Genomic DNA, 15,621 nt, shown 5'->3' with positions numbered 1-15,621 from the left:
GTCATTACTTTAGGAACTGTTTCTCCTGAAGGTGGTAGCCAAGCAAAGGCATATAAATCAACATTGATTCACCACTGTCTCCAAATCCAGCTCTGACCTCACTTCCCTAGTAATTTACTTCCCACCCCTCAACTATACTTCTGCCCCTCTCAAAATTAGGACTCTCTCTTCTGTGCTATTTCTCTTGTAGGCAGATCAGTTTTCTGACGATTTGGTGTTAACATTTATTTCTTTTCCTTTCTTCATCAGATGATCATGGAGGACACTCACTCTAGTAGAACAGATGAAATCCTCAACCTTGAGAAGCTTAGTCTAGTGGAGAAGACAAACCATGAAGGAAATAAACACAATTCTATGTCAGAGAAGGGCTGAATCAATCTTTCATGCCTCTTCTCTCCCATAAAATGGGACTGACACAGGGTGAAAGGCTGAATCCTAAACCCTATAGCCCAAGGATCTAGCGAGTAAGCAGTACATAGGTGCGTGAGGTTCTGAGAGTTTGCACTGGGAAAACTGCTTCCAGAATATAGATTCTCAACTGTTTGTCCAAATGCTAAGTGGAAGAGTTAGAACTGGTCTTGAGAAAGGGAAATCCAGGTCTGGGGTTCTGTTTGGGAACAGAGTTGGGAATGTGAGTTTAGGATATCAGACAAAAGAGAGAGAAAATTAGAAAACAAAAATACATCATAGAAACAGGTCCCTCAGTGAAGTGCTTTCTTCCCCACTTTTCCTTCTCCAGGAGCCTCTGAGGAAAGTAATGTGTGTTGGTAGCTGAGCGATAAATTCTGTGTGAGTGAGTCAATGAAGAAGCCCAGCATTTATGCCGCACTTTTCTCTCAATTTTTCTAAAGATATTTTGTGGCACCCAACAGAAAGCGGGATTTCATAGGCTGCATTACATTGAATTTGGTTCTTTTCATTTTATCCTTTTCTGTCTCTTTTCACCTTATTTGAAACAGGCCTTTACCTTTTAATGCTGAATAAAGATGTCATAAAGAAATAGACAACAAATAAAAATTCCGTTCAGATGATCACCGGGAGCTGATAAGCACAGGTATTGTTTGATGTGACGATCCAGAGCTAAGTGCCCCTGTCTCTCTTTCTTCCATTAAATGCTTTTCTGCTTCCTTGCTTCCTTCTCTTTTTATGACACTGTTTTATATCTCCTGAGCATGTGTAATAGTTCTCTATAATAAGTACCCCATAAAAGTTTCCACGTTCTGTTTCTTCCTTATTTCTCGGTTGTACCTGGTGTCCGGTTCATCTCCTGTGTGAAAAGCATGGCTGGCATGTGCCAAGCAGTTTTCTAATGCCTTAGTTACATACAGATTCATCCAGTCCTTCCAACAAACCACAGGTAAGTGCTGATGAGTCCCATTTCTCAGAGGGGTTAAGGATGTGCCCCAAGTCATTCAGCTAATAAGAGGCAGAATCTGGATTTGAATGCAGGCAATCTGGCAGCAGAGGCATTTCTCTTAGACATCCTACTTGTTTTTTCTTTCCATAAATGAGAAACATCCTGACACCTGAAGCTGGCTCTCTTTGAGGTAAGGCCAAGAGGAACTCTGTCTGGAATGTCTTTTATGTTTCCATTCACCCTTCAAAGCTTGTCTCAGAGTTGGGCGCTGGTGGCTCACGCTAGTAATCCTAGCTACTCAGGAGGCTGAGATCTGAGGATCATAGTTCAAAGCCAATCTGGGCAAGAAAGTCCCTGAGACTCTTATATTCAATGAACCACCAGAAAACCAGAAGTAGAGCTGTGGCTTTCAGTAGTAGAGTGCTAGTTTTGAGCAAAAGAACTCAGAGACAGCTCCCAGGCCCTGAGTTCAAGCCCCATGATAAAAAAAAAGAAAGAAAAAGAAAAAGAAAGCTTGTCTCAGGCAATATTCCCTCAGAGACTTCCCCTTCCCCACCCACACACCTGGGAGGCAGTAAGGTGTTATGAAGAGAAAGCCAGCCATAGGGTGTTGATGAGGAAGACCTTTGCCCTTGGTGTATTCAACAGTACCTTCAAAGTAAGACAGCTGTGTCTATCTATATTCCAGATTTTCCACTTACTGTATGGTGTTGGACCATCCCTCAGCTTTCCTGGGCCTGGTCTTGGTTTCATCATCAGGACAATGAGACTGTCATTTTATGCTCACAGGGTTTTGTATAATCAGATGATATGACAAGTCATGCTGAGACCACTGCTTGGCTATTAGGAAATGCCTAGTGAGTTTCATCATTATTGCTGCTTCTACCATAGAACTCATGTGTGGTATACATATACAATGGCATCCTACTCATCTACCAGAAAGAATGAGATTGTACCATGCTGAAGCTAATGAAAAGACTTGGAGAAAATAGTATTAAGTGAAGTAAGCCAGACTCAGAGAAACACAGATCACATTTGTGGTAGCTAGAATGTACCTATACATGTACAAGTAAACACACTGGGAGGTATGCAAGTGGTTACAAACGAATTAACAGATGTATAAAAGATTCTAGGGAGAGCTCAACTAGTATAATTGTTTAGGAAGCCTAAGTCAAAGCCTCCAAAAAATAGGTACCAGGAAATGGATACTTGCAAGAGGCGGGAAGTGAGACCAAGGAGCTTGATGAATGAAGGGGGTCGAATGTAGGCAAGAATTCATTGGATATACCACAGAATTGAGAAAAATAAGGAAAGAGTGGATCAAAGAAGAGGTGAAGATCAGTTGAAGGTCAAGATGCATTATTTACATAACCTGCTTTGTTAAAGGGCAAAAAATATTAATACAAAACTTAAAAATTAAGAGACATGAGGGAAGGGTGGGTTGTGAGGGTTAGGTGTGAACGCTGGAAGGACTGATTAAGACGCACTGTATTCTTGAACTGCTTGTTGAATGGCGACTTCTCTGTACAACTATTTAAAGATAACAAAAGCCTATTTTTAGGCTTCTGTGCATGAGCATCTTGAGGGCATGCTATATGCCTAGAACTAGAATAGGGTGAATCACACAACTCCTAAAGTTGCATCTGATGAGCTGACCTCTTGCGGGAGCACTAGCTAACCTTGAGGGCTGTCTATCTTGTCTTCTTATACCTTGGCTGCCATTGCTGCTTCTGGGAGCTCCTTTCACCCAGTCCCTGCATTCTCTCAATGCCTCATGATCAAGGATCTTCTTGGACCCTGCAGGGCCATCTGGTTTTCTCTGTCATGCGTTCTCTGGAGGATTATGAGAAGGAGCAGTGATGGTTTCCTCTGTTTGATTCTCATGTTTCTCTTAGCAATAAACAATCTCTCTTGTCGTTCCCTATTTCTGTCTCTTTTTTCTCTTACACACACACACACACACACACACACACACACACACACACACACACACACTCAATGTAAGCTGAACTATTTTGGCAAATGTGAGACCTGCAGCACTAAGTCTCTTAGCAGAACTTGAAAATTCCACTGTGTTCTGTACACTGGATGGTAAAGAAATGGCTTTGGGAGCCATTTAACCAGTTCATTATTATTCTGTATATATCCTCATTACATATCTTCTCACCCAGAAATTCACTATCTAGAAATATATTCTACTAATGCACTCATATAGGTGCAAAGCAACAGACATATAAGAATGCTCATTACAGAGTAAGTTATAATAGCAAACATGAGGAAATAATCTAAATAATTCATCTGTGGGGGACAGACAAAGCGAATTATGAGACAACTTTGTTGTGACATACCCAGTAGCTGTAAAAGGATAAAGAGGTACTCAATATAAATAGTAAAAATCTCTACAGGGAAGAAACAAGGCTCAAAATGAGCATACAGATATATCAGAAAAGAACATATCCAATAGGAAGAACATGAATATAGTATGTTGAAATAAAATTATATATTCTTCCACAGAATGACTAATAACATCTAAATGTTTTTGGACTTTAAAATAATAATTTAAAGAATGTATAAAATACATTTCTGGGGGGATGTCTTCTTACCTCTTTCCTTGAAGGATAAGGACAAGGAATAAACTGTAGAACTGGCAAGGATCAACTTTGTGGTCACAGCTTGGTGTGTGTGTGTGTGTGTGTGTGTGTGTGTGTGTGTGTGTGTGTGTGTGTGTGTGTGTGTGTGTGTGTGTGTGTGTGTGTGTGTGTGTGGCTTGATATATATATGCATATATATATGCACACACACAGAGACACACATATATCTTTCTACTTCTTTGGAGGGCTTATGTAATCTTCCCAAAGCCCAAAAAGGAACTTAAAAACCACCTGCCCTGCTCCAAATCTTATTCATTTGCGAAGAGAACTGTCAAGGGCACAAGTATGCCCATAAAGGGGACTTTATGGATGCTTCTATTATGCCCTAGGAGGGCACAATTTGCTCACTACCCTCTAAGATGTCAACCTGCTGCTTCCTATGATGGTGAAAAGCCTGGCTTTTCACTTGGGATGCTGGGAGCTGAGGATCCCAAAATTCTCTTTGCTACGATGAAAGGAATAGGCTGTATAACTGTGTTTTAGTTTAAAATCTCCTGGTGCTGTATTTTCTCTTTATCAATAGGTTCTTTCCATGACCCACTGTTCACAGAAGTACTGGAAAGTATTGTGATGTGTCAAGCTGCTTAACAAGTAAATATGCTCTGCACACTGAAGGTATATGTATGCAGAGATGGTGGATGGAAGGAGAGATGGGTGTTGTTTTTTGAGTGAGGAGGATGCCAAAGCAGTATTAATTTAGCTCCCTTCAGAGAGGCCTTTGTTTGTTTTTGTCAGTTGTGGGGCTTGAACTCAGGGCCTGGGCACTGTCTCTGAGCTCTTTTCTGCTAAGGCTAGCACTCTACCACTTGGAACCACAGCTCCACTTCTGGTTTTCTGGTGGTTTAACTGGAGATATGAGACTCCTGCACTTTCCTGCCCAGGCTGCCTTTGTACTGTGATCCTCGGATCTCAGTCTCCTGAGGAGCTAGGATTGCAGGCACAGCCACCAGCACCTGGCCAAAACAAAACTTTTGAACTCCACTTTTATTTTCTTCTATCTTAGAGAAAAAATCGGCACTGTTACAAACCCAATTTCACAAGTTGTAGGTTTTGAAATGCACCCTTGAGCTTGTCTTTTTCTCACACTCAACAACTACTCCATTAAGTTCTTCAGGTCTCTCTCCCCAACTGTAGCCTCTGTGTTACCCAACTGTTCTGTGGACCTATCTCACTCTTCCCTTTGAAGTTGTTCCCAGTGTTACTGCAACAAGCTCCCAACTGTTCTTTCAATCTCACTCTCCCTGCAGGTCATCTTCTACGCAGCACGCACGATGATCTTTTAAAAACGGAATAAAAGGCTAACCGTCCCTGCGTTAACTATACAATGATATCCTAGAGATTTGGAATAAAGGCCCAAACTCACTCTGCTGGTCTATATAGTCCTACATGGGCCTCTTCCTACATCAAAGACCCCCCTCCTTGACTTTTCCTATTACTCTTTGTAAACAAGCCACAGCATCCTTTACTGCCCCTTAACTAATCCACTGGGCCGTTTCCCAGAGCTTTGGTGTTCTTTTTCCCCCTGGATATACGTATATATGTACATATATGTATTACATATTATATATTTTTCCTGGATATAGAATATATATTATATACATATATGTATATAAATGGGATGTGAAACAGGTTTTCTACCTAAGGCCTTATGCTTACTATATTCCCAGTCCTTTGGGCTTTAGTTATTTTTCATGTAAAGTCTTGGACTTTTTGTGTAGGGCCAACCTGAGGCACAGATCCTTCTACCAATAACCTCCTGAGTAGCTGAGATCATTGACACAAGCATATGACCTTGCCCCAGATTTTTGTACAACTTGTTTCTTTCCAACATTTGGCTCCTAAACATCATCAGCACAGCTATGGGCAGTCATTCTCTCCTTCCCATTAATCACTCCTTCTATATATATACCATTACATTGTTTTGTTATTATTCTTTGTTCTCAGAATTTTAAAAGTGCAGCATGGGTGGGCACGTGTTTACCTGTTTATATCTGCCCTTGTCCTTGTAGAACAAAAGCCCTGTAAGGCAGGCTTTGTCTGCCACATTCCCTCCTCTAGGGCCTCAGAGAATAAGTAGATCATGTTCCTTTGATTCCAAGGCTCACTGGATATTGTAAAACTTGTCACATTTTATAACAGATGAATGATATCATTTGTTTTCCTAACTTGAAATTCATAAAATCACATTTGTTTTATTGTTATGCTTTGTACTTGGTATCATTTTGGAAGGAAAAAATAATAATAAAAAACCAGATGCCAATGGCTCACGCCTGTAATCCTAGGAGGCTGAGATCTGAGGACTGTGGTTTGAAGCCAGCCTGGGCAGGAAAGTCCATGAGACTTTTTTTTTTTTTTTTGTCTGAGACTGGGAGTCGAACTCATTATCTGATGATTCCATTGGCTGGTGTTCTACCACCAGAGCCATGCCTCCAACCTCTCCTCTGTGAGACTCTTACCTCCAATAAATTACTCAGAAAACACGGGAAGTAGCACTGTGGCTCAATTGGTAGACTGCTAGCCTTGAGCCAAAGAAGCTTAGTTAGGGACAGAGCCTAGGCCCTGAGTTTAAACCCCGACTGGCAAAAAAAGGGCATGGGGTGAGTTCAAAGGTAGAAAAAAATAAAGTTATGGAATTTTGGAGACTGATAAAACAAGTATTCTCCATGGCATAAAAATCTACACAGTTTAAAGCTTCAAGAGGAAATGGTATCTTTGTTAAAAAGCACTTAACCATTTGTACATGGTGCGTTTCCTACAGAGCCATGACAAATCAAGGCATGTTTCCTGGTCTCGGAGTGAAGAGCCTGAAGCATGTGCCACCTGGATTTTGGAATTAATCCACAAAAGTGACTGCCACGTGCTCCCTGTTTCTTCCCATTTTGGGTGGCAGTGTCTATTTTAGTCATTCTGCCGACTCCTTCCTTGGGCCCACAATTGAAGCAAGGGAAAAGTTGGACATCCCTGACTCCATTTTGTATGCTTGTGCTCCAAAGTCATTCTTGATTCAGTCACCTTGCAACCACCTTGGGTGCCGTGAAGGACCAGACAGTGATAACAAAGAGGGGTGGAAAAAAAATCTGTTGGCAAAGGCAGGCAACCGCAGAATCTCCACAGGACAATGACAAGAATTCTTCTAGAACCCCTTTCCAAACAGAGACTGAGAGAATCATCCACTCAAAGCCACCTGCACCCAGGATTCTTTAATAGTTATTCACATCTCTTTTCTCTGTCCACAGTTTATTGTCTAGTTCGACATGAAGTTCATGTCTGTACCCAGGAGATCGCTGAAGATGAAGTAAAGATTTGTCTTCCTAGATCAGACCTGTGCCGTATAACAGACCTCCTTTCACCATCACATATATTTACTTGGTGTATAGGGGCAGGTGGCTAGACTTGAAATCACAGGAGTTTGAGAATGAGACCAGTTTCATTGTGACTGAGGGATAGTTTTTACAGTGTTTATGCGTAGGCTGTGTAGCTTGTATTTTTGCTAGAATCAGAATATTGCCCTAAGTCTGCCAAGGTAAAGAAGCTTGAACTAGCCTCTCTGAAGATGAGACTATAAAGAGAGATAAGTAACTCTTGGCATCAGCCACCAGCTGAAGCAAGAAACAATTACAGCCACATGGTGACTCTGGACAGAACCAGCAGGGGACACATCCTGTTGAGACTACCATGACCACTGGAAGAAAAAATCAAATAAAATGATTATTGTTTAAAATGATTCTGTTTTGTAGTAGATAGTGATATAGCATACCCATTGTTACTGATGAAGTGTTTATATATGTTATATAATATATATTATATAACATATATATGATTTATTTATTTTTGCTGGTTGTGGGGCCTGAACTCTGGGCCTGAGCACTGTCCCTCAGCTCTTCCGTTCAAGGATAGTGTTCTACCACTTGAGCCACAGTGCCATTTCTGGCTATTTCTGCTTATGTGGTGCTGAGGAAGCGAACCCAGAGCCTCATGCATGCAAAGCAAGCATTCGACCACTGAGCTACCTTCCTAGCCCTGAAGTTATATATTTTTTTTATGGTGAAGTTATATGACTTCAGAGTACATAAGAAAAAGCTAAGGTTAATACCTTAATAATAAATATTTCAGGAAACTTTCTTAATTAACTTTTAAATTGAGATTTTAGTAAGGAGAAATAAAGGTGATACAGTTAACTGTCACTTAAATTATGCCCTCAAATTAATGAAAATCTAAGAGGGAACAAAGCAACCAATTATTTTTTTATGTGACAAGATCTATTTTAAGAGTTTCTGGGTATTAAGCAACAGCAACGTGAAGACTCACTCCTTAAGTACACTTGTTAAGAGTTAAGGGATGGGATGATTATCAGCCCAAATACATAATATTCCAAATTCTGACTGGTAAAGATTGTCAAGCCTCTTGGAGGATTATGGTGATGAGCTACTGGAATATAAAGTGATGTGAGGGTTTTTAATGTGAAACTCAAATAGTTATTTCTAATTGTACTTCACGCTATCATCTTTGCTATCTGAGAGTTAAATATGAATTAAAAGTACTTGCTCTTGAGGCTCCCAGATAAAGATGGAAAATTAACCACTTGCATTCAACTTTTCTCTTTTAAGAAATCTCATGAAAATAATAGCCTTGTGTGAGAGAGAAAGAGAGAGACACAGAGAGAGAGACAGAGACAGAGAGAACCAAAGAAAAGACAGAATAAAGGTATAAACACTAAATAAAAACACTGCAGAAATAAGCAGCAAATATGCAAAGCTGACAGACAAGTGGAATAGTCATAGTACCAAGAAAGCTGAATCTAGCCAGTCGATGGGAAACTCGTGAACAATCATATTTATATTAAAATCTCCATGAAGTATCAGAACTGGCCACCAGTCAGAAGGGGCACAAAGGGGATCCCAAGTAAATATTGTTTGAAAGTTATTTAGGAAGATGTTAGTTCCCCACATTCTTGTCTGTTCTCTAGAAGAAAACTGGAGGTAGTAAGGCCTTAACTTTCCAGGCAGGAGATGGACACAGGCCTCTCTAGGGAATTTGGGTAGCTCATGCTGAAAGATTTAAAGCTAGTGACAAGGAAGCCTCCAACATCCACCCATCCCACCATTTCCATACAGTGAGGCCCACAATCGACCGGCCCCACCAGCTACTCAGAAATTGTACTTCAGGGGTGCATTTCCTAATTTGAAATATGGACAGTTTAATAGTTATCACACTGATATGAAAGAAAATAATACAAAGAGATAGAACATTATTAAAATTATGTTCAGAAAGTTGACGAGATGTCTCAATGATGGAAAGAAGCTCAAAATTATTTTTTTTAAATCCCAGAACATAACAAATAGAAGTAGCCTTTAGAAATTAAACAGAAATGATAGCAGAAGTTAAAAACTCAATAGAAACATTGAAAATATGTTGAAGCAATCCTCCAGCAAAACTATTGAGAAAATCTCCTAAGGCAAAAAAACAACGGTGTGTCTTTGAAAGTGGAAACTTGGTCCCCTATCTCTTCCTCTCCCTCTTTTTTATCTCATTCTCTTCCTTCCTACCTTCCTCTTTCTCTCTTCCTCCCTTTCTTCTTTTGTCTCCCTCCCTCTTTCCATTCCTCTCTCCTTTTCTCTCTTCCTCTCTCTGTCTCCCCCCCCCCTCTCTCTCTCTCTCTCTCTCTGTTTTCTTTTTCTTGCTCTCTGTTGCTTCTGCCACAGGCTACGGCTGCCTGGTTTTACATGACAAGGGTTGGAGAATCAACAGAGTCATGGTCTATGAACAGAAACCTTTGAAACCATAAGGAAAACTTAATCTTTCTCCTCTAAAGAACAAAGTGAAGGATAGGAGAATAAATCACATTGATTTTTGTTGTTGTTGTTGTTGTTGTCTTTGTTTTTGATCAGTCATGGGGCTTGAACTCTGGGCCTGCGCCCTGTCCCTCAGCTCCTCAGTTCAAGGCTAACGCTCACTCTACCACTTGAGCCACAGCGCCACTTCCGGTTTTCTGTAGGTTATTGGAGATAAGAGTTTCATAGACTTTCCTGCTGAGACTGGCTTTAAACCAAAATCTTCAGATCTTAGCTTCCTGAATAGCTAGGATTACAGGCATGGTGCCCAGCCTCACATTGCATTTCTTACATGACTCGGAGTAGTATTTGCACAGTAATGATGATGTAAACACTAATATACATTATGACAAAATATCTAATTATGAATACATTGAAAGTATAAGCTACTGTTAAGAAAGGAAAACTAGAGAGTATTCTTATTGTTTACAGTTGGAAGTCAATAGATACTGACACAATTGAAGGTCTCCAAAGTCACAAAAATTTACCTCAGACATGTGGTACAGTGACCAAAAGAATGAGCTGAAAGGGTTGAAAATGATTGCTCATTGAGATAGGGAAAGATCTGGGAGGTGATGCATGCAAGTCATTGCTATTTTTCACATCAACCTTGTAGAACTATTGGGCTCTTTGGATTTTAGGTATGAATAATTCTAATTTTATTTAAAAGATAATAAAGAGGGAAATAAAGGAGGGAGGGAGGAAGGATTTCTTTTTGATAATATATTTACCAAGATAGCTAAAAAAGTTTTAATATAGAATACTCATCACTTTGAAATAAAATAAAAATCTTCATAATGATTTTTTTATTGCTTTTAGGGCTCAGTGTTTTAAACATATTAGATGAAAGAATGCTGATATTCCAACTTGGAACTAGATTTTATTAAGAGAACCTGCTTTACAGATAGAATTTGCTTTTTATGAGCACTAGCTTGTAACATGTTTGCTAGATTACAATATGTTTTTAAAAATTTTGAGCCCTTGGTGATTTTTTTCCTCATAAATAACACAGTTGGGCTATATTGGAATTCTGAATGGAAGGACATCTTGAAGGAATATAATAATATCTATTTTTAAAAAGTCAGTCTTCATTCTGCCAAGTATTATTTGAATTTACACTAGGAATTTCTCTAACCTTTGGATTCTATCGATAGGGACTGTGTCAGAACAATATTAGAGGATTAGAAGATACGGTGCAGTGTATTTATATATATATATGTGTTTATATATATATACACTAAATGTACTCATACATGGTCATTTTATGAATTCATCAAGAGATCTCTATCCATTGCTTTTCATACTTTTTATAAGGATTATTTGACTCTCAGAGTTATAGCAGGTCCTATCACACCTGCTATTTTGAAGTTAAGTCCTTTTGAAAGGACTGAAATATTTTCAGACACACCAAAATGCACTGAAAATAAAACAAACACCTATATATCTACTGATAAGAAATAGAAGTTTGAAAATACAGTAGGAATCCCCAGTGTGTGTCTCCCAAACTGCTCCCCTTTTCCCAGAGGTAATTACTATCAGGAATTTTTCATCATTTTCAGTATTCCGTATTCATATTCAATATTTCTAAAAACAAAGCATCATAGTTAAAAAGAACTTTACAGAAATGGTATTTGGCTAATAAATACATGAAGAAATACTCAGTGTCCTGGGGCCTAAAGGAAATTACAAATCAAGACATGATTGAGATTCTTTATTACTCCAGTCACAATGACCATCATAAAGAATAATATGCTCACTGTGAGAGTGTTTTATCCTAGCACTGTCTTCGTTGTATTTTGGTAAGTTATATATTCATTTCTATTGGATTATAGAAACTTTTGGATTTCCCCTTTTATTGCTTTGATGGCATATGCATCATTCAGCAATGTGTTGTTCCGCCTCCATGAGTTTGAATACTTTCTGTAGTTTACTAACTCCTAATTTTATTCCATTATAGTCTGATGGACTAAAAGGCATTATTTCCTCATATTTGCTGAGGTCCTGGAATATGATCTATTTTGGTGAAGGTTTCATTAGCTGCTGAGGAAGAATGTGTGTTCTCATAAGAACATTGTTGGCCCACTTATTTATCGGGCAGTTGTTTCTTTGAAGATTTGTTGTTGGGGGATTTAATTTTTTGAGTTCCAGATATATTTTAGATATAAGACCGTTGTCCGTTATATGGCTAGTGAAGATATTCTCCCAATTTGTGGGCTTTCTATTGATCTTGCTAGCTATGTCCTTTGCCATGCAGAAGCTCTGAAACTTCATGCAATCCCATTTGTCCAACCTTTCTTTGATTTGTTGTGTTTCTGGGTCTGGCAACAATGAGATGTACAAGTCGTTAAGTCGAAAAACGAACAATGCAACTTTGGCCGAGGGGTGGGGGTGGGGTATGGGACATGGGAAGGGATGAGAAGGGGAAACAAAGGAGGAGGCAACAATGCTTGATAAGAAATGTACTCATTACCTTGCCCATGTAATTGTAACTCCTCTGTACAGTATTTTCACAATAAAAAAAAAGAAAAATATTGTTGGATGAAACATTCTGTTGATGTCTGTTTGTTGAATGACTGCCTTAATGACCTACGGAATGGTGACTGTGGAGTATTGAAATCTTGAAATATCATTGTGTTGGGGTCTATTTGTGTTTTTAAGTTCAACAGTATTTGCTTAACAAATAAAAATGCCCTGGCATTCATGGTATTCTCCATCTTCTTGATGGAGAATTTCCTTTGTTAGTTAAAAAATTACTGAATGCTTTATGAATTTGTGTGCCATTGTGTGCTAGAGTCATCGTAATCTCCTCTGTTATGTTCCAGTTTTAGTGAGAACTCCACTGCTGAAATGAGCATTCCACTGACATTTGCACAAAATACACAACATTTATTGGACATTTATCACAGGCACTGGAATGCTGTGTGGTTAAATTTCACAATATTATCAGTACTATTATTTATAAAGAAATTAAAGCTCCTAGTCACCTGCCATGTAAGTTGCACATCTAAGCTATGAGGATTCCTTCTCATTGACTTCAGAACCTGTCTGTGCTCCCAACCAGAGCTCATGTGAACCGAGCAAAGTTTAAGGGGGGAAATTATAATTCAATTATCTTCATCCAGTCATACTCAGTGCCTGTCACATAACTGGTATTCAATGCCAACTGAACACCTAAGTTCATGAAATGAAGACATTCATAAGGGTTAATTAAAAAAATTAAAAGTTATTAGAGATTGCTATATCTGCTTTCAAAAGTGCACCAGAATGAAGAGGGAGTTATTTTTTAATCTATAAAATTAGTCTGGAAACAATAAGTGGTTTCCTAATTAATCCTTATATCAGAGAATTCCAACTTAGAATTAAGGTAGGCTATTCACCTTTAACTAAGTAGAGTGCGACTGTAGTCTATTTTAACATTTTGCTAGGATTACCCAGGCAATTGTCACTGCATACATTTATTTTTCCAGTGACTCATCACACCTACTCTCTTAGCTAGTCTTGGCCATGGGTCGCTGCTTTAGTTCTTGCACTTATTATTTATTTGACTTCACTGCGTGACTTTAGTATTTCCTTTGAGAAGCCATAGGTCTGTAGTTCTCACAGTTAACGTCTCTGTTAAAATAACCACCAGGTTTCCATTTTACTGAATGGAATCTCCAGGGAATTAGAAAGGATCACTGGGAATTGGGCCCTCTTTCTCTCTTAGAAATCTCATACCATATTAGTAGCCGTTGTCTTGCCCACTTGCTAATCTAATCGAATATTGCCAAGATAGTTTCTGAATTTAAACTGTGAAACATTCTAAGCCTAAATTTAACACTACAAAAGTTTCTCTTCTGATCAGGTTTCTGTTAACTTGCATGGGAATTTCTTTTTGTAAAAATATGTGAAGCATTTAACTGGGTACCAGTGGCTCACAATTTTAATTCTAACTACTCAAGAAGGCTGAGATTTGAGGGTCGATATTTGAAGCCAGGGCAGGCAGGAAAGTCCATGAGATTCTTTTTTTTTGGGGGGGGGTCCGGTCGTGGGGCCTGAACTCTGTGCTGTTCCTCAGGACTTCAGCTCAAGGCTAGCGCTCTACCACTTGAGCCACAGCGCCACTTCTGGCTTTTTTTTCTTTTTGCTGATGTGGTGCTGAGGAATTGAACCCAGGGCTTCATGCATACAAAGCAAGCACTCTACCACTGAGCAACCTTTCCAGCCCCCTCCATGAGACTCTTATCTCCAATTAACCACCAAAAAGTCAGAAGTGAAGCTGTGGGTCAAGTGGTAGCCTTGAGCAAAAAAGCTTAGGTACAGTGCTCAGGCCCTAAGTTCAAGTCCCAGAATCAGCAGACACAGAAACAGACAGACAGACAGACAGACAGACAGACACACACACACACACACACACACACACACACACAGGAGTTTAAAACAAAGTAAAATAGTAGAAGACATCATATAACCCCTGCAGAGGACATGGACTAATAAATAAGTCATGTTAAATGTGACAGGACAAAAAACTTGGCATGTTCCTGGATGTATTCTGATGTCTAATTTGCTGTCTTTCCTTTTGATGACCATATTATATGAGTTGGAATTCTCCCTGAAGAAGTAAAATTTCCCACCCCATCAATAGCATTTTCATCAAGAAGACTTGTTCTGGCTAATAAGGCATGAGCAAAAACGTAAGTGACACATAGCAGCAGACACCAAGTGGCTCTGCCATTACATTTTTCGTCTGCGTTGAGAACATACGTCCTAGACACAGACTGCTTCTTTTGCCAGGTCTCATGATAAAGAAGGCATGAAATGGACCTCAATGGATTCAGTGAAGAAGAAATAAACCCAGATTTGAGGGTTGCTAGTTCCAGCAACAGAGCCAACAGAATCTGACTGGCACCGTCTCTAACTTAACAAAGATAATCCTGGAACTTATGCCACCAAATGGATTTTATTTTTGAGATGTTATGTCAATCTAGACAATAAAGTGATAGGAGAGAGGGATGATATTTGTGGGTTGGGGAAAAGCAATACACCAAGAAGAAAGCAAAGGATGGGGTAGAGGAAGAACACTTTTGTCAGGGGTAGAAGGCTAAGTGTGCGAGCAAGAAGTAAGAGTGATAATTACTGAGGACCAGCTTCCCTTTGTGTCCTTTGAGGAATGGAAATAAAGACTAGAATTCCCTTCTAATTACTTCTAGCTGCCGAACTGTGATTTGTGCGGGACCTCAGACATAGAAATAATCACTGTGGTATAATATAGTCAGGGTCCCAGGCAAAGCATTAAAGCATTTACAAAAGCTAATGAGCCCAGAAATCTAAAGCTACCTACGTGAGATATAAGACATTTCGTCAAGAAGAGCACCCCTAAATTTGTTGCTGAATTCACCAGAGTGACAGGAAAGAAAGTCCCTTAGGAAGCAGGAATAATTCAGGCAACCTCTATTTCTGTGTTGTAGGAACATCCAGCCCAGAAGACCAGGGGAGAGGAGAAGAAGCTGAAAAGGCAGTTTTGTGAGCCATGCTAAGGAGTTTGAGCTTTATTCTGCAGGCCCTAGGGAGTTGCTGAAAGCACTTAAGCAAGGAAGCTACATTTATATTACTACATTTATATTTTCTTTTTTTTTTTTGTCGGTCGTGGGGCTTGAACTTTGGACTTGGGCGCTGTCCCTGCGTTCTTCAGCTCAAGGTGAGCGCTCTACCACTTGAGCCACAGCACCACTTCCCATATTTTCTATTATTCAATATTGAAACCAAAAGGCCAGTAGGACAAGGGAAAGTTGGAATTCTATCC

The 15,621-nt window shown here is 39.4% G+C and overlaps 1 protein-coding gene across 1 annotated transcript in view; it reads right to left on the bottom strand.

Annotated features, from left to right (window-relative positions):
• Ano4 (anoctamin 4) overlaps positions 1–15,621 on the bottom strand; it is a 195,224-nt gene that overhangs the window by 92,319 nt on the left and 87,284 nt on the right. The gene's annotated exons all lie outside the window — the stretch shown is intronic.

This window comes from Dipodomys ordii, unplaced genomic scaffold, assembly GCF_000151885.1.
Source record: "Dipodomys ordii isolate 6190 unplaced genomic scaffold, Dord_2.0 Scaffold3, whole genome shotgun sequence".
Classification (NCBI taxonomy): domain Eukaryota; kingdom Metazoa; phylum Chordata; class Mammalia; order Rodentia; family Heteromyidae; genus Dipodomys; species Dipodomys ordii.
The sequence above is the reverse complement of the archived record's forward strand: the minus strand, read 5'-3'. Positions and strand labels throughout refer to the sequence as shown.